At 36.6% G+C, this 22,457-nt stretch overlaps 1 long non-coding RNA gene across 1 annotated transcript in view; it reads left to right on the plus strand.

Annotated features, from left to right (window-relative positions):
• The window catches only part of LOC113263655 (uncharacterized), a 292,192-nt gene that overhangs the window by 224,036 nt on the left and 45,699 nt on the right, over positions 1-22,457 (plus strand). Inside the window, exon 13 of the long non-coding RNA XR_008956299.1 lies at positions 7,210-7,373. This is a non-coding gene — a long non-coding RNA (uncharacterized LOC113263655). The remainder of the gene's footprint in view (positions 1-7,209; positions 7,374-22,457) is intronic.

Consider the following 22,457-nt stretch of genomic DNA (forward strand, 5'->3'; position numbering starts at 1 on the left):
TAATATTTCAGCCTTTTCCAGCTCTATTGTTCAATGTAATTCAAAAGATTTTTATTTCTTTAGAATTACCTACAAATTACTTTCTATGCTATTGCATTTGAGAGCAGAAATTATACTTATTATCTTAGTGTAACCCACATTACTAAGTGTCTTGTTCATGGAAAATACTCAAGTATGCAAGTTATAAATGAAATTGGTTTTATAAATCCGTATTAGGACTTTACAGTCAAGCCTTGACCAGTTCACTTCTAATTTCATTTTACACTTCCCTGTTAGAATAAATCACAATTTTTATGCAAAGCAAATGAGTGTCCCATTTTCATTACCAGCTCTCTATATTAATCATATGATCAAGGGTAATTGTCATGATAGAGTTTCTAACATTTTTTTTCTTTATGCTATCAGTTTTTATCAATGAAAGATTCATTGTATCTAGACATTGCTCATTGTGTGTTTCTCAAAGCTAATTAGTTTTAGCATTAGTGAATCATATTTTCTTCATTTTATTTGAAATATCTGTAAATCTAAAGTCTGTCCATTTAACAATTAGTAAGTTTTAAGAGTACTTCCTCTCAAAAGTTGTTTAATTTATGAAATTTCATCTTTTGTAAAAAGAATTATTTTTATTTTTAAAAAGATACTTTGGAATATTTTTTTTTGAAAATTTCCTCAAACTAATGTATTTTTAAATGGGATGCCATTGCATATAGGATATCCCACTACAAATCCTCTACATTGCCAACTATAAATAAAAGTCAGATCTAGAAAAAAGATAGTTTTATTATCTTAATTGACTCTATTTCTAAAATTACTCTGCTTTTCAGAGTGAATACTCTTATGTAGTTAAAAACTTAAGATTATTCATCAACATAGTGCATATTCCCTCTGGCATTTAGACACCCTTTATCTTACTCGTTGCACAATACAGTGTTTAGAACTGTGAAGCTTTTCTGTGATGCACAAGATACAGAATTTAAAGGACAAAGAGATAAGAATAAACAGCAGCCCCAATTTCTCAAATTAAGTTAAATAGGATATTTTGTTAGAATGGCTACAACTCATATTCATGCATTTATTATAAGTGAATCTCTCTCTAGTTTGTCTTTCTACTGAGATATTTGTAGAACCTGATATGTTTGGAACATTTCCCATATTGGTTCCATATTTCAAAAAATAGTGGTTTACAGTGCAATATATTTCATCATTCTTGTACTACTTCAATTACTATAGCTACATTCACAGGGTAAGGAATCTGAAAATTGCCTAATCCCAAAGCTAAGTCTGTGGGGATTGAGACTGCACCTAGTAAAGCCATGGAGAAAGGAATCCAAATTTAAACCAAGGCAGGGTCATGGATATGAACCAGATTTAGAATTTTTTTCTGCTCCTCCCACAAAAAAGACAGTGAAAACAAAGAGGAGATAAAATCTAGAGAGCAAAGGAATATGTATAGTTTAAAATCAAGAACATGTTTAGGGGTCAGAAGAACAATGGCTATTATTCGAGGAGACTACAAGAGACTATGTTGTAGGTTAGTTTGTGGCTTTTTAAAAATCTTTTTAAGCATAGTTAAAATTATCTTTCAAGATGAGCGTAAGTCTACGGAATGATATAGTAGATATCTACCTGAAATAATGAAAGCTTTGTTAAAATGCATGTATTTGGAAGATGCTGTTTTATGCCGAGTCTGCCAATAAAAGGATCTGGATTTAGTTTATCCTGTTACTAGTTGAGGATACTTAATCTAAATACTGCTTTAAAAATAATTTTGCTCTTTTTGAATTTTATATTCTCAAGTGCTGTAGAAATAGTGCAATAGAAATATGTGAGCCACACATGTGAACAGTGTATTTAACTTGTCTACTAGGATCTGTTCAAATACTTGTCAATTTTTAAATTGAGTTGTTTGCTTTCTATTTTGTCATACAGATGTATTCCAAGTATTTCTCCCTATTCTGTGACTTGCTGTTTCATTTTCTTAAGGGTATTCTTTAAATAGAAAAAAAAATCTTTTAAATTTGAATCAGCCCCATTTATAATTTTTAAAGGCTTATTATTTTTTGACCTATCACCCCAAATTACAAAATTTATTGTATTTTCCTCTGGAAGATTATGGTTGTTCATTTATACCTGTACTTTAATTTGTGTTATAATTTTTTGTATGGTGTAGGTAAGGTCAATATTCATTTTTCCCAAATGGATATTAACTATTAGTGGGTTCACTTTTGAGTCTATTAATCTATAGGTATACAATTTGTTTACTCATTCATTTATTGATGGACATATGGGTTATAGCCTCTAGGCTATTGTGAATAATGCTGCTATAAACTTCTGTGTACAAGTTTCTGCAGGGACATAGGTTTTCATTTCTCCTGGACATATACCAGGAATAGAATTGCTGGACTATATAGGAACTCTGTTTAACGTTTTTTAGAAACTGTTTCCCACAATGACTTTACCACTTTACATTCCCACCAGTGATGTACTAGGGTTCTAATCTCTTCATATCCTCACCAACACATGTTAATTTTTGTTTTTGATTATAGTCATCTTTTTATTACGTTAGTCACCATACCGTACATTAGTTCTTGATGTAGTGTTCTATGATTCATTGTTTGTGCATAACACCCAGGGCTCCATCACTGGGCTAGTCATCCTAATGGATCTTCATTGTGGTTTTGATTCACATTTTCTTAGTGACAAAGGATGGTGAACATCCTTCCATGTGCTTGTTGGTCATTTATCTTATTTGGAGAAATGTCTACTCAAGTCCTTTGCCCATTTTAAAAATTGGACTGTTTGTCTTTTTGTTGTTGAGCTGTAAGTGTTCTTTATATATTCTGAATACCAAACCCTGATCTATGGCTTGAAAATCGTTTCTTCCATTTCATATGTTGCCTTTTTACTTCCTATTAATAATGTCCTTTAAGGTACAAAATTTTTTGACAAAGCCCACCTTATGTATATAGGTTTTTCTGTTGCTCTTGGTGTCAAATCTAACAATCCATTGCCAAATATGAGGTCATGAAGAATTACCTGTCTGTATGTGTGTGTTTTGACGATGTTTTCTTCTAAGACTTTTATATTTAAGTCACTGATCCATTTTGAGTTCATTGTTCTATATAAAGTAGGGGTCCAATTTCATTCTTACATGCAGTTATCTAATTCTTTATTCCCCAACCAGTGATCTTGACTCCCTTGTCAAAAAATAATTGGCCATGGGTTTGGGCGTTGTTTCTGAGATCTTAATTCTATTCCCTTGGTTTATAATATTTATCCACAGGCCTGCTATCTATCCATATGCTTGTGGACACACATTTTCCTTTTCCTTGGGTAAATGCCTGGGAGAGTAATTAATTGCTGGGTTAAGTAATACATGTATTTTTATTTTTAAAGAAACCTGTCTTTTCCTCACCATGGTCAGTATCCTGCAGCTAGGTTTATTGACCCTCTCTGCAAAATTAGGATTTCTGTTGGTATCTGTCCCAGTGTATTCCACCAGATGCTGTTACAGTCTAAGTGATGAACTTTGAGCCATTCTGGAGAATTATTTTGTACTTGTTAAGGAGCAAGAATTTCCTGTCCCCTTTAAGTTGCTTCTAGCTGTGTTAAGAATCAAATTGACATGAGACAGAAGAAAATAAAATTTAATTTTGTACAATCCATACAGACATGAAAATTCTAAAGAAGTCAGGCCAAATGAAGTATGTAGGTCACCTTAGTTTAGGGTGGAGGAGGTAGGGATTTGGGACTTCAAAGGGAAGGAATACAATTCACAGGACAATAAGAAGAAAAGCAGACATTTGGTAATTAGATTCTTGTCCTACCATACAGATGAGTCACTCAGATAAATTTTCTCTGGCAATAACCCTTATCCTGAGAAAGACCCCCAATTTGGATTCTCTATGTAGTTAAGGGAGAAGCAAAAGTTTCTCTTGACCTTTCAGGGTTTCAATTGCCTTTAGCTCAAAATAATCTTCATGCCAAGGTAGCCCGTATAGTTTCTTCCTCTCAAATTTCCCTGAGGTTTTTAGAAATTAAAAGTTGAGCTGGTAGATGGTTACATGAGTCCCTTAGTCCTGAAAATAGATCAATTTAAAATCAGTTTAAACCGATACAGGTATAATCTCAAAGTTAAGTCTGTGGTTCAAGCAATTAGGCATTAGACAGACATTTCTACAGAAACAAAAGAAAAAAGAATGGTTAATGATCAGATCAAATTATAGACCAGTTTTGAGCTCTTAGAGTAGCCAGTCAAGAAGAGTTCTAGATGTCAGGCTTGAAGATTCTTCAGATAGAGGACAGGCCGTGGCAATCTGACAGATCTTCCTGGTTTGTAGTTCAAATGTTGGTGTTCTGTGGGTCACTCAAAAAGAAAAGGTTTGAAAATTATCTATACATGAGTTATTGTAGCTATTTCTCAGATGTTTACATCAAGTTGTTTGTATTCAGTTTGCAGGGGCTTCAGGAAAAAGGGTGGTTTTAGTTTTCAAATGATTCCAAATGATTCCGTGTAAGAAAGATGGGAGAAAAATATTAGTTTGGAGGGTTGTTGCCAAGCATTGGAGAACATAAATCAGGATCTAATTCAGTTTATTAAAATCTAATATCTAGCAATTTTGGGGTGGAGTCTTTTGGGTTTTCCACAGAAAGTATCATCTGTGAAGAGTGAGAGTTTGACTTCTTTGCCAATTTGAATGCCTTTTATTTCGTTTTGTTGTCTGATGGCTGAGGCTAGGGCTTCTAGTACGATGTTGAACAACAGTGAAGAGAGTAGACATACCTGTGGTGTTCATGACCTTAGGGGAAAAGTCCTCAGGTTTTCCCCACTGAGAATGATATTTGCTGTGGGTTTTCATATAAGGTTTTTATGATACTGAGGCATGTTCCCTCAATCCCTACACTGTGGAGAGTTTTAATCAAGAAAGGATGTTATATTTTGTCAAATGCTTTTTCTGCATCAGTTGAGAGGATCATATGGGTCTTCTCCTTTATTAATGTGATCTATCACATTGATTGATTTGTGAATGTTGAACCAACCTTGCAGCCCAGGAATAAATCCCACTTGGTTGTGGCGAATTATCCTTTAAACGTACTGTTGGATCCTAGTGGCTAGTATCTTGGTGAGAATTTTGGCATCCATGTTCATCAGGGATATTGGTCTGTAATTCTTTTTGGTGGGATTTTTGTCTGGTTTTGGAATCAAGGGAATCTTGGCCTCATAGAGTTTGGAAGTTTTCCTTCCTTTTCTATTTTTTGAAACAACTTCAGAAGAATAGTTGTTAATTCTTTAAATGTTTGGTAGAATACCCCTGGGAATCCATCTGGCCCTGGACTCTTGTTTGTTGAGAGATTTTTGATTACAGCTTCAATTTCCTTGCTATTTATGGGTCTGTTCAGGTTTTCTATTTCTTCCAGATTGCCTAATTTGCTGGCATAGAGTTGCTCATAATATGTTCTTGTAATTGTTCATATTTCCTTAATGTTGGTTGTGATCTCTCCTCTTTTATTCATGATTAATTTGGGTCCTTTCTCTTTTCTTTTTGATAAGTCTGGTTAAGGGTTTATTGATCTTATTAGTTCTTTCAAAGAACCTTTATTCTTTCAAAGCTTCTACTTTCATTGATCTGTTCTACTGTTCTTGTGGTTTCTATTTCATTGATTTCTGCTCTAATCTTTATTAATTCTCATCTCCTGCTTGGTTTAGGCTTTTTTGCTGTTCTTTCTCCAGCTCCTTTAGGTATATGGTTAGGTTGTGTATTTGAGACTTTCCTTGTTTCTTGAGAAAGGCTTGTCTTGCTATGTACTTCCTTCCTAGGACTGCCTTTACTCCAAAGGTGTTGAGCAGTTAGATGAAAGACCTAAATGTGAGACAGGAATCCATCAAAATCCTAGGTGAGAATACAGGCAGCACCTTCTTACACGTTGGCCACAGCAAATTCTTGCTAGACACATCTCCAAAGGCAAGGGAAAAGCAAAAATGAACTATTGGGACTTCATCAAGATAAAAAGCGTCTGCACAGCAAAGGAAATAGTCAACAAAACTAAAAGGCAACCCACAGAATGGGAGAAGATATTTGTAAAGGGCTAATATCCAAGATCTATAAAGAACTTATTAAACACAACACCCAAAAAACAAATAATCATCATACACACAATAGAATATTACTTAGCCATCAGAAAGGATGAATACTTACCATTTACATTGACATGGATGGAACTGGAGGGGATTATGCAGAGTGAAATAAGTCAATCAGAGAAAGACCATTATCATATGGTTTCACTCATATGTGAAATTTAAGGAACAGTTCAGAAGATCATAGGGAAAGGGAAGGAAAACTGAAGAAGTCATCAGAGAGGGATATCATGAGAGACTCAACTAGCGGAAACTGAGGGTTGCTGGAGGGAAGGTGGCTGGGGGCATGGGGTAACTCAGTGATGGGGTAAGGAGAGCATGTGATTTGATGAACAATGGGTGTTATATGCAACTGATGAATTACTGAACTGTACATCTGAAACTAATGTACTATATGTTGGCTAATTTAATTTAAAAAATCTAATATCTACAGAGGGGTGTTATTGAAACATTTTTTTTGTCTATAATCACTCTCATTTTTACCAAAGACAGCCAAATTAACCTCGATTTGCTTCAAAATAAGTATAGTTTCAAAAAAACAGAAAAACCATAGCCTAATTATTTATAAAAGCACAGCAAGAATAGCAGCTGACCATAGAGGCTCTTTGCTGGAAGTTTTTATAAGGAATCTTTAGATTGAACTTTTAACTTCTTGAGGCCAGAAGCCAAGCCAAATACTTGCCATCAGACTTCACCTGCAAAATCTATAGATCTGACTGCAAAGCTTGAAAAGACAGATTCAAACATTCTAAGGTTCTTGCACCTGCCAGGAAATGACCTTCTTTATTAACTGGGCCAGGCTGCTGTGTAGCAACGTACCAGGCTGATATTTCTTTAAGGGCTTCAAAAAGTCAGTTCCTTAAAGCTATCTGGTCATATCTGAGTCTATGCCTATCTCTCTCAAATATGACATTCCAGGAAAAGCCTTGGAAATATGTTTCCAATTATGTCTCACCATAAGTAGAACAGATTCTTACTGAACTTATATTATTTAGCAATTTATTGATTATTGATTTATATAAGAATACTGAGAATTCTTTTTAAAGAATTTTTATTTTTTATTTATTTGTCAGAGAGAGTAAGAACACAGGCAGAGGAAGAAGCAGCAGGCTCCCTGCTGAGCAAGGAGTCCGATGTGGGACCCCGGGATGATGGCCTAAGCTGAAGGCAGATGCTTAATCAACTGAGCCACCCCAGCATCCCCTCACTGAGAGTTTTTGAATTCTGCGGAGTTCAGGTAGGAAGTAAAGATAAATGTTTCAATTCGTCCACAAAGGTATGTATTATGAAATTGCTGTTAAGTCAGTTTAAGAGAAAAAGTTTTCTTAAATCTATAAAAACAAAGCATTTAAAAAACTAGCAATGTCTCAAATGAAAAGCTATAAATATTATAATCATTAGTTCCAGAAATTTTTACCTACTTTATGATCTTAAAGAAGTGTGTTCGGAGTTCTTTCCACAAGTCTCATTGAACATGAAGCACAGTTGCAGGACACTTTTATAAAAGAATCTGAATAAAAGTTTGTAAATAAGACTTTAAAAAAATGGCCATGTTTAAAGATCTGTTTAGAGTACATTACAATGCAGTTGACAAGGAAATTTGGTTATTTCTGTGACCAACAACACTGCAAGAAAGCATAACAGAACATCAGATTTCTATGAGTTTCATACAATTTTTAGAACACTTCTTTTAATAATATATCCAGATAGATATAATCCAAGAGGGCTTCATATCACGTTTTAAACAATGCTTCCCATGTAATTTAACATACCAAATAAGCCTAATTAAATTTTTCATAAAAATATTTTCAGTTGGATTGTGGATAAAAACACTTCACTTTAGAATTTGATTTTGGGAAGTATGTAAAAAATATATCAAAGGGTTTGAACATTTGATTAAATATTACTTCATAGTGATTTGTGATCCTATTATCCATTTAACTAAAGTGAAAAGTGAAAGATATCAAAGGCAAATATAGAAGGTTACCTTTTTGTGAGCAAAATTTAGTTTTTTCAAATTTTAAATTTAAATTTGTATTTTATTGAAGAATAAATAACATACAGTGTTAATTTCAGAGGTACAATATAGTGATTCAACAATTATATAGATTTCTCAGTGTTCATTAAGATAAGTGTACTCTTAATCCCCTTTATCTATTTCACCTATCCCTCCACCCACCCCCCCTCTGGCAACCACCAGGTTGTCTTTTTTTCTTCTTCATTTGTTTTGTTTCATAAATTACATATATGAGTGAATCATATGCTATTTGTCTTTCTCTGGCTTATTTCACTTAGCATTTTATCCTCTAGGTCCATCCATGTTGTTGCAAATGGCAGATTCTCATTTGTTTTTATGGCTGAGTAATATTTCATTTCATATATATCTATATACTATATGATCTATATATGTAGATATATATAGATACATAGCTCACATTTTCTTTATCCATTCTTTTATGGATAGACACTTCCCTAATCCGGTGAAGGAAACAGATATCCAGATTTCAAGATAGACAAAAAAACTGTAGTAATCAAAACAGTACAGTACTTGCACAAAAACAGACACATAGATCATTGGAAAAAGATACAGAGCCCAGAAATATACCCCCGATTATATGGTCAATTTATGTATATTCTTGCCTCCTTTGTCAATGGGGAAAAGACAGTCTCTTCAATAGCTACATAGACAAGAATGAAACTGGACCACTTCCTTATACCATAAAAAAAAAAATTCAAAATGGATGAAGGACCTGAACCATAGAACTCTTAGAAGAAAACATAGGTAGTAATTTTTTGACCCTTGGCCACAGAAACATTTTTATAGATAGGTCTCCTCAGGCAAGGAAACAAAAACAAAATCAATCTATTGGGACTATAACAAAATGAAAAGTTTTTTTTTTCTTTTCAACATCTTTTTTGTTTCAAGTTCTTATTCAAATTCTATTTAGTTTGCATATAGTGTAATATTGGTTTCAGGAGAATTTAGTGCATCATCACTTACATATAATACCTAGTGCTCATCACAAGTGCCCCCTTTAATACACATCCCCTATTTAGCCCATCCCCCACCCACCTCCCCTCATCAACCTTCAGTTTGTTCTCTCTTAACATCTCATAGTTTGCTTCCTCTCTATTTTTTCTCTTTTTCGTCTTCCTCTTCCTATGTTCATCCGTTTTGTTTCTTAAATTCCACATGAGTGAAATCATATGGTATTTGTCTTTCTTGGACTTATTTCATTTAGCTTAATATCCTCTAGCTCCAACCATGTTGTTGCAAATGGCAAGATTTCATCATTTTTGATGGCTGAGTAATATTCCATTGTGTGTGTCTTAGATAGTGCAATACCTAGTACTGCAATTGCTGGGTCATAGGTAGTTCTATTCTTAACTTTTGGAGGACCCTCCATACTGTTGTCCAGAGTGACCGCACCAGTTTGCGTTCCTACCAACAGTGTAAGAGGGTTCCCCTTTCTCTACATCGTCACCAATATTTGTTGTTTCCTGCCTTGTTTCCATAGTTTTGCTATTGTAGATAATGCTGCTACAAACACCAGTGTGCATGTATCCCTCTGAATTAGCATTTTTGTATTCTTTGGATAAATACCTAATAGTGCAATTGCTGGGTCATAAGTTCTATTTTTAATTTTTTGAGGAACCTCCATCAGTGTGGCTGCACCAGTTTGCATTCCCACCAACAGCAGAAGAGGTTTCCCCTTTCTCCACATCCATGCCAACATCTGGTGCTTGCTGTGTTAATTTTAACCTTTCTGACGGATGTGGGGTGGTATGCATGGTGAAGGAAACCATTAACAAAAGGCAACCTATGGGATGGGAGAAGATACTTGCAAATGATGTATCTAGTAAAGGGTTAGTATTCACACTCTATAAAGAGCTTACATAGCTAAACACCAGAAAACAAACAAACGAAAACCAACAACGACAAAATAACCCAGACTTCCAGGGAAGATGGGGATCCAAAGCTCAGCTCATTCCATAGGTACACCAACATCAGTTTAAATAACCAGCAAATGACCCAAACACTGGCAGAACACACTCTTCACAGATAGATAAACATAGGGAAGAGGCCACATCCAAGAGTGTAGGAAGGGAGCAGATACAAGTTGGGAGCCAAACAGACCGGGTGACTGTCCATGGGAGGAACACCTCAGGCATGGAAAGGGAAAAGAAAGAGACCTGCACTGCACCCCAGGCATGGGGAACCCACACAGCAAAGACAAATCCCAATAACATTTGGCTTTGAATACCAGAGAGGCATAATTTTGTAGTACTTATAGTCAGCAGGAAGGATAAGGAGAGACTGAATTCTACCCCTTAAAGAAATAGCACAACAAATAGCTCCTCTGAGAAATAGCAGTTTGAAAAATGCCTGGGGTATACCACAGGGAGATTTGTTTACTAATCTCAGAGCTTGTGTTGGAGGGGCAGGCATCGTTGGGAGAGTTCTCCAAGGACAAAAGAGCTGGTAGGCACCATTTCCTCCTGCACACCCCAGCCAAGAAACATGGACATCTGTAGGAACCAGGGCAGTGTCAACACTCTCCACCTAGCTTGCTAGCAGTGCTCCCCACCCCCCTTGTACCTGGCCTGACTCTACAAGAGTTTTGAGCAGCTGAGATCCCCTCCCACAGACCACCACTGTGGACGTTGCTGGCACTGTGTGCCTTGCCTCTGTGCTCTACTGCTGACTCAGCCCCTCCAGCAGGAGTTTTTAAAGTGGCTCCAAACCTGCCTGCACGAATAGCAGACTTCCACAAACCTTGCTAACACTCCCACCGTCTCTTATGAACCCACCTACTCCAGTAGGCCTTTGGCAAGTGTCTATCCAAAACAATGCCACAAGCCTGGCACTGACAGGGGCCAGCACCACTCAAAAGTGACCCCTGACCCAGAAAGAGTGGAAAGAAAGCCACACACACAAGTTCAATTATTGCCCCAGCAGGGGGCTCAGGCCCCATCCACCAACATAAGCTTCTCAGGGGACAACACAAGGAAAAGTCCCTGCGGTTTGGTGCTACTGCGTCTCAGCAAATGCCTGGTTTGACTCAACTCAAGCCCAGTGAGGCCCTAGACTGGTCCACTAACAACACAGGGACAAAAACCTTGCCCCAAACAGGAAAGAGAGTCACTGTGCATGAGTGGACTAAAGGCAAAAGCAGCTTAGCCACAACAGTAGGGCACAAAAAAACACATAGGCGATATCCATGAAGTGCCAGGTTCTGGTGACTAGGGGTACTGCATTACAGGGCGCCATAGGACGTCTTCATAAGGTCACTACTTTGAAAAGCAGGAGATGTAGCTGACTTGCCAAACACATAGAAACAGAGAGTGAGATAAAATGAAGACATATAGGAATAGGTCCCAAATGCAATAACAGGACAAAATCACAGCAAGAGAGCTAAGTGAAGCAGATATAAGTAATATGCCTGAGAGAGAATTAAAGATTCTCCACTAGACTTGAGTAGAGGAAATCAGTGAAACTGTTAACAAAGAGATAGAAAAAAATAAGAACCAATCAGGGATGATCACAATAAGTGAAATGAAAATACACTAGATGGAATAAATAGTAGACTAGAGCAAGCAGAACAGATCAGTGACCTGGAAGACTAACTAATAGAGAGCAATCAAGCTGAACAAGAGAGAAAATATAAAAATGAAAATAGACAGGGAACTCACTGATACCAGCAAACATAATCACATTTGCAATATAGGGTTCTCAGAAGGAGAAGAGAGAAAAAGGGACAGAAAAATTATTTGAATAAATAATAGCAGAGAACTTCCCAAACCTGGTAAAGGAAATAGAAATTCAGTTCCAGGAGGCACAGCAAGCCCCAACAAAATCTACCCAAAGAGTTCCACACCAAGACAAGTAATTAAAATGGGAAAAGTAGCAATAAAGAGAGAATTTTAGAAGCAGCAAGAGAAAAGAAGGCAGTTATATACAAGGGAAACTCCATAAGGCCATCAGCTGATTTCTCAGCAGACACTTGGCAGGCCAGAAGAGTGGCATGATCTATTCAAAGTACAGAAAGGAAAAAATCAAACAAACCTGCAGCTACAAGACTCTACCCAGCAAGGCTATCATTCAGAATAAAAAGAGAGATAAAGAGTTTCTAAGACAACAAACAAAAGTTAAAGGAATTCATTATAACTGAACTGCCCCTAAAAGAAATGTTAATGGGGATTCTTTGAGTGGAAAGACCATAAGTGAGAGTATGAAAATTAGGAAGCACAAAAGCAGTAAAATTAAGTATATCTATAAAAATCAGTCAAGGGATTCACAAGGATTGACAAAACAAATGTGTATAAATATGACACCATATACCTAAAACTCGGGGGGCGGGGAGTAGGAGAGGAGTAAAGAATGGGTTCAAACTTAAGCAACCATCAACTTAATATGGATCTCTACATACAAAAGATGTTATATATAAACCTAATGATAACCACAAATAAAAAAACCAGTAATAGATATACAAAGAATAAAGAGAAAGCAATTCAAGTATATCACCAAAGAAAGCAAGCAAAGCACAAGATAGAGAGCAAGAGAAGAAAGGAACAGAAAAGAACTGCAAAAACAAACTGGCAATAAGTACATACCTATCAATAATTACTTTGATGGGGGCGCCTAGATGGCTCAGTTGGTTAAGTGTCTGTCTTTGGCTCAGGTCATGATCCTGGTGTCCTGAGATCGAGCCCTACATTGGGCTCCCTGCTCGGGGGGGGGGGGGGGGGCTGCTTCTCCCTCAGACCAGTAGACACATAGACTGAAAGTGAAGGGATAGAAAAGAATTATTCATGCAAATGGAAGTAAAAAGATGGGGTAGCAATACTTATATCACACAAAATAGACTTTATTTTTTTTAAACTTATTTGAGTAAGAGAGAGAGGAGAGGGGCACAGGGAGAGAATCTTTAAGCAGACTCCCCACTGAGCCCTGATGTGGGGCTCAATCTCTCCACCCATGAGATCATGACCTGAGCCAAAACCAAGAGTCAGATACTTAACAGATTGAGCCACCCAGGGGCCCCATAGACTTTATAACAAGAGAAAAAGGACACTATTTAATAAAAAAGGGGAAAATCAAATAGGATGTAACCGTAAATATTTATACACCCAACATGGGAGCACCCGAATATATAAAGCAGCTAATAACAAACATAAAGGAAGTAAATGATAGTAATACAATAATAAACCTTAACACCCCACTTACATTATTAGGTGGATGATTCAGCAGAAAATCCACAAGGAAATGGTGGTTCTAAATGACACATTGAACCATATAGATCTAACATATTCAGAACATTCCATCCTAAAACAGCAGAATACACATTCAAGTGCACATGGAACATTCTCCAGAGTAGATCACATATTAGGCCACAAAACAAGTCTCAAGAAGTTCAAAAAGATCAAAGTCATACTATACATCTTTTCTGACCATAATCTTATGAAACTAGAAATCAACCAGAAGAAAAAATCTGAAAAGAAAACAAATAAATGGAGGTTAAATAACATGCTACTAAATAATGAATGGGTCAACCAAGAAATTAAAGAAGAATCAAAAAATACATGAAGACAAAGGAAAATGAAAACACAACAACCCAAATCTATGAGATGCAGCAAAACCTTTCCAAGAGGGAAGTTTATAATAATGCAGGTCTACCTCAAGCAAGAAAAAGAAGAATAAAGCTCAAAACTGGTAGAAGGAAGGAAAAAATGAAGATTAGAGCAGAAATAAACAAAATAGAAACTAAAATAACAATAGAGCAGATCAATGAAACCAGGAACTGGTTCTTTGAAAGATCAACAAAATTGATGATCCCTTAGATTAAGAAAGAAAAAGGAGAACTCAAAGAAATAAAATCGGAAATGAAAGAGGAATAACAACTAACATCCCAGAAATACAATTATAAGAGAATATTATGAAAAATTATCTGCTAACAAATTGGACAACCTAGTAGAAATGGATAATTTTTTAGAAACATATAACCTCCCAAAACGGAATCAGGAAGAAATAGAAAATTTGAACTGACCAATTACCAACAATGAAATTGAATCAGTAATCAAAAAACTCCCAACAAACAAAAGTCCAGGACCAGATGGCCTCACAGATGAATGCTACCAAACAATTAAAGGAGAGTTAATACTATTTTTCTCAAACTATTCCAAAAAATCGAAGAGGAATGAAAGCTTCTAAATTCATTCTATTCTATTTGGTATCTGCTACACCCTGATACCACAACAAGATAAAAACACACATGCGCGCGCACACACACACACACACAAAGGAACTACATGCCAATATCTCTGATGAACATAGATGTAAAAATCCTCAACAAAATTTAGCAAACTGAATCTAACAAGACATTTAAAAAATCTGTCACCATGATCAGGTGGGATTTATTCCCAGGATGTACAGTCACTTCCATATTTACAAATCAATCAACGTGATACAGCACATCAATAAGAGAAAGGATAAAAACCATATGATCATTTCAATAGATGCATTTGACAAAGTACAACATCCATTCCTGATAAATACCCTCAAAAAAATAGTTTTAGAGGGAACATACCTCAACATAAGAAAGGCTATAAATGAAAAACCCACAGCTAATATCCTCAGTAGGGAAAATCTAAGAGCTTTTCCTCTATAGTCAGGAACACAATAGGGTTGTCCACTCTCACCACTTCTATTCAACATAGTACTGGAAGTTGTAGCCAAAGCAGTCAGTCAACAAAAAGAAATAAAAAGGCATCCAAATTAGTCATGAAGTAAAAATTTCACTATTTGCAAATGATAGGATACTCTATATAGAAAACCCTCAGGACTCCACCAAAAAACACTTAGAATCAGTAACACAAATTTAGTGAAATCACAGGATGCACAATCAATGTACAGAAATGTGTTTCATTTCTATACACCAATAATGAAGCAGCAGAAAGTGAATTAAGAAAAACCCATTTACAATTGTACTAAAAATAATACCTAGGAATAAACCTAACCAAGGGGGTAAAACATCTGCACACTGAAAACTATAAAATAGTGATGAAAGAAATTTAAGACAACACAAAGAAATGGAGAGACATTCCATGCTCCTGAGTTGGAGAAACAAAATTGTTAAAATGTCTATACTACCAAAAGAAATCTAAAGATTTATTGCAATCCCTATCAAAATACCAGCAGCATTTGTCACAGAGCTGGAACAACAATCCTACAATTTACATAGAACCACAAAAGACCCTGAATAGCCAAAGCCGTCTTAAAACACAAAACTAGAGGTGTCACAATTCCAGACTTCAAGTTATATTACAAATCTGTAGTAATCAAAACAGTATGGTACTGGCATAAAAATAGACACATGGATCAATAGAACAGAATAGAAATCCCAGAAATAAATCCACTATTATATGGTCAATTAATCTTTCGCAAAAGAGGCAAGAATATGCAATGGAAAAAAGATTCTTGAACAAATGGTGTTGGGGAAATCTGGACAGCTACATGCAATAGAATGAAACCAGGCCACTTTCTAACACCATACACAAAAATAAATTCAAAATGGATTAAAGACCTAAATGTAAGACCTGAAACCATAAAAATCCCAGAGAAGAGCACAAGCAGTAATTTCCCTGCCATTGCCATAGCAACTTTTTTCTAGATAAATCTCCTGAAGCAAGGAAAACAAAAATAGAAATAATACGATCCAGCAATTGCACTACTTGGTATTTACCCAAAAAATACAAAAACACTAATTCAAAGGGATACATGCACCCCTAAGTTTATTGCATTATTTTTAATAGCCAAATTACGGAAACAGCCCAATGCCCATCAATAGATGAATGGATAAAGAAGAAGTGGTGTATGTGTGTGTAATATAATAAATATTATAAAATTTTATTATATTATTCAATTGTAAGAAAAAGAATGAAATCTTGCCATTTGCAACAGTATGTCTGGAGCTAGAGAGTATTATCCTAAGTGAAATAAGTTAGAGAAAGATACATACCATATGATTTCACTCATATGTGGAATTTAAGAAACAAAACAAATGAGCAAAGAAAAAAAAAAGAGACACAAACCAAGAAACAAAGTCTTAACTATAGAGAACAAACTGATGGTTACCAGAAGGAAGGTAGGTGAGGGGATGCATGAGATCGGTGATGGGGATTGAAGAGTACACTTATTGTGTAAAAAAAAAAAAAAAAAGACACTTCTCATAATGGGCACTGAATTGTTGAATCACTATACTGTACACCTGAAATTAATATAACATTGTACGTTAACTACACTGGAATTAAAATAAAAACCTTAATAAATTCTCATGAGAGGTATACCAAACTGAAACATCATGTTGCAGTTCATGTTAGCAACGTTTACAATGATGTTTATTGATGATTCTGAATGTTTGTTTTCAAAATTACCTCAGTGTCAACAAATTTTCATTAGTTTCACTTCCAGTTCTGAAATCAATGTTTTCCGAGGTTTTAAATATGTGTGGTCTTTCAGTTTACTATACCGTTCTGTATTATAAACAGATAATTGGCAGTCTAGCAGGTCAGAAAATCCACTGCATGATTATGCCTCTATGATAGGGAACTGTCCTTTGGTTTCCAATTCAGTAATAATCAGCTCTACCATATACTACACCAAGTATTTGTGCCGCCCTTCTTAGTTCCTAGAGCTGGCCCTAGGAAAATAGTGATATGAGTGAAGTCTGTCTGCAATTCTACATTCATTTTTTTCCTCGAATTATGTTTTTTCTCTTCTCCTCATGAAAACTTCTCTGGGGAACTACTCTGAAGAGCTTATCAATGCTAATCACTTTAATTATTATTCTGCTGAAGGGAATTTACATTTAACGGAGGTTAAAGGAATAAAGCACTAGTTATAGAATTTTAGCTATATGAAATTTGAAAACTGGCTGGAGAAAGGCTCTTTGGCAAAAGGAGTGCAAAAAAGGGAAAGAGGATGATGCTTTTAGAATCAAGCCCTGAAAGAAATTCCCCCATTCTGACTAAGCCAATTCAAAATGATCCCTAAATAGGACCACTCACCTCAAACCTGTCATCTTAAAAAAAAAAAAAATCCAGAAAACAAAAACTGGTATGTTCAGAATTAAATGGAGTGCACAGATATAGGCTATTTTTATTTATCTATAGAAGGTTTTGCATCACCTTAATTGGATTAAAATATCTAGGTCATCATTTGCATCTGATTCAAGGTGGTTAGCTCTCAGGGTGACTGGGAACTGGCTGTACATTAGACCTATGAAAATCAGAATACAAAATAGAGTTCAAATAATAATGTACTGCTTTCGTAAAATTCAGTTACACGTCTTTACTCAAGAGTCGATAAATATCACTGATCATTTGATCTTAAAAAATCATTTGGATATATCAATATTTAAGCTTCCGACATTGGAAGGTAAAACTCAATATTAGAACCAATCCTTTATCTTATGTTTACCAGACAATACAGGGACTATCAACTTGTTAAAACATGAGTTTCAAAATACAAAATGTGAGAATGTATAAATAACGTGCGATATATGTCACCCAGCTTAAGAACAAAAACCTCTGAGTACCAAATATAGAGAAAAATAAGAATTTAATTGAAAATGTAATGTTCTGGGGTGCCTGGGTGGCTCAGTCGGTTAAGCGTCTGCCTTCGGATCAGGTCATGATCCAAGGGTCCTGGGATGAAGCTCCCAGCTCAGTGGGGAGTCTGCTTGTCCATCTCCTTCTGCCCCTCCCCCCTACTCGTGCTCTCTCCTCTCAAATAATTAAAATCTTTAAAAAAAATTTTAAAAAGTAAATGTTTTGTTCTGATCTTTCATTCTCATTTCCCTTGAAAAATGATAATCTGCTATGATTTATTTTGAAACACATATGGTTTGGATCATTGGTAGAACACATGCTCCAGTTATACAATATTCTGACACCATCCTGTTATTGATGGTCCAAAGTGCAAACACCTTCAACAGAAGTGAAATATACTGATATATATATAGATAGATAGATATAATAGATTATATTTTATATACAAATATATATCATAGTATATATAAAATAGATACATATATGCATAAAATGGTAAACCAAAGAATAGGAGTCATTGAGTAATGCATTTTTGTTGTTTTCTGTGTCAATATCCAATACTAATATTTTGCTGATGGCTCAAAAAGTACCATCATGGATTTTTGAGGATAAATTAATCTATATCAGATATGCATCATTTATTCTTTTCTTGACCTGTTTTTCCTATGGAAAGTGTTCACCTCTTTTGTGCATTTACCTGTTTGAAGAAAAGTTAAATGGTATCATGCGGAATTCTTGGTGGTGAATCTTAACAAAGACAAGGGCCTTTACTGACGCCCAATAAAAAAGCTAATGTTCAAGGGATCAACACTACTCAGACCTAGATTCGGCAGTCTTTGGCAGCGGTTTCAGTACTGACAAAAAGTCTATGTGTAGTAAAGAAAATGACCCAAAGAACAAGGACCCTGTCAACTATTTAAGTCCGTATAGGGTTACTGTCCACACAATAGGCTCATGTTCAACTGTGTATGCGGTCTTTTTGTGCCAAGGTGGGGAGTGTGGCTGAGAAGATATGTACCTATAATATGTCCACTTAGAGATAACAATTTTACAATGACTACAAAAATGAAAAGCAATGAGTAATAGAAGAACATTGACTTTGGGAGAAAAAGAGGACCATCCTTGTTCCTTTTAATTGGATGGCTTATCAGATTACCTTGGCAAATGAAGAATTGAAGACAATCCGCCAGGAAAGAAAAAGCATGCTGATAGCAGAATTATTCCAACCAGTATCCAAATACACCCTAAATGGAAAGGTTTCTCAGCTCAGCTGAGCCTGCATACTTGCTGCCTACACAGAGGAAACATCCGGAGTAGAAACTGTCACGTTGCCTTGACTGGTTACAGTTTATATGTAACTTGGATATATTTAGCTAATATTATAATTCAGTGCACGAAGGATCCTTACCCATCTGAGAGCAGTCTCTAAACCGGTATTTAAAAGGAAGATCGGTAAGAGAAGGAAGGGGGGCTAAACAGAAGGGGGAATGAACCATGAGAGACTATGGACTCTGGGAAACAAACTGAGGGCTTCAGAGGGGAGAGGGGTAAGGGATTGGGATAGGCCAGTGATGGGTATTAAGGAGGGCACATATTGCATGGTGCACTGGGTATTATATGCAAATAATGAATCAGGGAACATTGCATCAAAAACTGGGGATGTACTGTATGGTGACATAACAAAATAAAAATTATTAAAAAAAATTAAAAGTAATAGTTTTGAATTAATTACCTGGTATTTCTCAAGCACCATGGTGTAAAACCATCAGAAGCCTTTGGCTTTAGCATTGATTCTTGGGTTTACTCAGAGTGAAACCTGGAAAAGTGTCTGTTTCTCAGTGCCTCAGCTGTCTGTGAATAATTTGTATTCCCTTCTCTTAGGGTAAAATGTGATAATAACTGAAAAAATGCTTTTTGAACCATAGAGTAAGATACAAGTGGGAGGTTTTATCATCGTCATCATCCTGCAGGCATAAGCATTTCATTTAAGCCTCTTAGTGGCTGAAAAGAACAGTGTCCTGTACCCTTATATGGCTGACCAACTCTCTTGCTTGGTGGGTTGTTCAGGGCTGTCACCTGTTGTGCATGGAGTTGGAATAAATTCCACAATGTGACATGGTGTGGTAAGGAATAACCTTTGGGGTGAGAGTTAACCAAGCAGAGGATGCAGGCAGTCCTCAGTTTCACACCATCCCGTGGAGAGCGAAATCCATTCTGTTACTAGAGGAAACACCCTTCTACCTGTCAGTCTCCTCGTACAGGGCAAGTTTGAAGAAGGGATCTGCTCAGGGGAAAATAAACAGGCTGTTTGACATAGACAGTCTATATGAGGGAGCTGCTCACTTACTAGGGTCTGAGCAAGCCAGGTACCTTGTCCCATTGACCAGGGGACAGCTGGAAAACAAAGTCTGTGGATGTCTTTTCCACGGCAGGTGGAGAGAGCCACCCATCCTGTGGAAGGCTGAGACTGGTTCCTCCGCTAGCTGGGACAGTCAGGATACCCTGACATCAAGCAAGCTCACTGTTCAAGCACCGCAGAGTGAATGAATAGGCAGCACTTTCACAAACAGCACTGATCCTGGTAGGATACTGACTCATTACCCATCCCTCTTTGAGAAAGACCACTTTATTCCTTCCTAATTCCCAAAAAATGGATCTCGGGAAAATTTCTGATTTCTGCATCATGCATAACCATTTTGTAAGAGGTGTTTTGGCATATGCAGTAAGAGTGCATGGGATCTGGAGCCCGTCTGTCAGGCCTCAAATCCCAGTTCGGCCAAGGAGTTCTATGACCATCAGCATGTTAGTATCTCTGAGCTTCAGTCTAGTCACCTGTAAAGCACAAATTACAAAAATACCTGTCCCATAGATAACTGCAGCTATTAAAGCACTGAGACAAGCACCTCCTAGATACAAAATACTCAATAACGGTTGCTATTTCTTAGACCTTTAAGTTTGATCATGAAGCATTAAAGGTCTTAGAAGCAACACTTGCTGACTGAGGAAAGGAAAGGAAATTTATTGATCCACATATATTGATCCCCTACACTGTTCCGGGCACTTAATCCTCAAATAATCTAAGGTTTAGAAATAGCCAAAGTAAAACCAATGAATCACTGAAGTACTAATTAGTAAAAATGTATTGTGCACACACTGAAAAAGGCAGCTTGCAAACTGGGAACACTCAAACCAAAACATGGAATGAGGCTCAAGGGTATATTGTTATAAAGCGGTTTATGCAGTGAGAAAGCACTGACTGTTTATTCTTCACAGTGACTGGCTATAATATTAGATCTTTGTAAATGATAGGGAACTGGCCAGTTGTTATCTCACATCAACCTTGGGGGTTTAAGTTTTGGTTGTGATTTTTCAGAGGCATAAGCAAGAGTTGACCCAGGTCAAGTTAGTCTTGCAAAATAAGCTAACTTAAGCTTTGTTTGTATGACTAAACTGGTTCTGTCCTTTCAGGGAATTTTCAAGGCTGGTCTCCATTTGTTTTTGGTTTTATCAGGTCATAAGTTGTCTTCATTTACAGGTGAGAAAATTGAAACCCTGAGTGACTGTCTGAGGTCACCCAGCAGATAGCCGATGGAGGAAATCTCGGGGCCATCTGATTCCATGACCTTGCTGCTTTCTCTGTATCATTCTACGTCAGCAGCGTTGTTCCTTCTTTCATTTTTTCTCTCACCCACTTCCCAATTAGAATTATTATAAAGCACATTTATATACGGTTCCCACAGACATGCCCAGAGGCACTCTCAGAGAGATATAATTACCCAGAAAAGAATGTGCATATCTTCTTTATAATCTCGTGACAAAGGAAAAGTTCTTTTAAAAACACTCATTTCTTCCAGTGTTTCAACTCCATGGCAGATACTTGTCTAGAGATACAAACAGGCATCCCTCTCCTCACTAACATGCACACACGCATAAGCATAGTAGAAATCAGGGTGAGGGCAGAGTGGCGTGTGGAACAAAAGGTGAGCATATCATCTGCAGTAAAGTTGCAAGGACAATAAGACTCATAACTCCAACTCAAAACCAAAAATTAGTTTTGCATCTGAAAATTAGTTTGAATCAGATTGCTGCTTCAATTTGGAAAGAAAAAGAAAGCCAACCAGTAGCTGTAGGAAGTAGGAATACAAATTGTTTACTGGGAGAGATTGTGGAGTTCTGGAAAATGTTGGGTAGAAGACCAGACATTGCTTCTTAAGTCTAAGAAGGTGCCAGAACACTAAAACTCCAGAAAACAAAATCAATCAAACAACAGAAAAGGCTCAAGTCTATGGCAAATTACATCCTGAGTGGGGTCTAGGTCTAAGTTGGGTAGTATCTTTGAGGAGAAGGGAAATGGGAGTAAGGGCACAGTACCTCTGTTCAAGGAATGGTGTGTGAACCATGTTAGAGGCACCATTCCAGAAGGACTTGGGGTCTGCCAACCTCTGGGCCAGTGAAGCACCTACAGTGACCAAAATAGAAGTTAACTTCCCTCATAACCAGCAGCATCCTCGGATGGCTGACATGACAGTCCACTGAGTGCTACCTCCCAAGTCCTATGGGAACGAAAAGATGGTAGCTTTTAAGAAAATATAGGGACTCTCTCTGCCGTATATCATTAACCACTGAACCAAAGCAAAGGAATCACTGCACAGGGCTGGTGTTCCTGGGACCCCGATACAAAGTAAGGAATTTAAAAAAATTTGCTTGTCCA

The sequence above is a fragment of the Ursus arctos genome, unplaced genomic scaffold (genome assembly GCF_023065955.2).
Source record: "Ursus arctos isolate Adak ecotype North America unplaced genomic scaffold, UrsArc2.0 scaffold_3, whole genome shotgun sequence".
NCBI lineage: Eukaryota > Metazoa > Chordata > Mammalia > Carnivora > Ursidae > Ursus > Ursus arctos.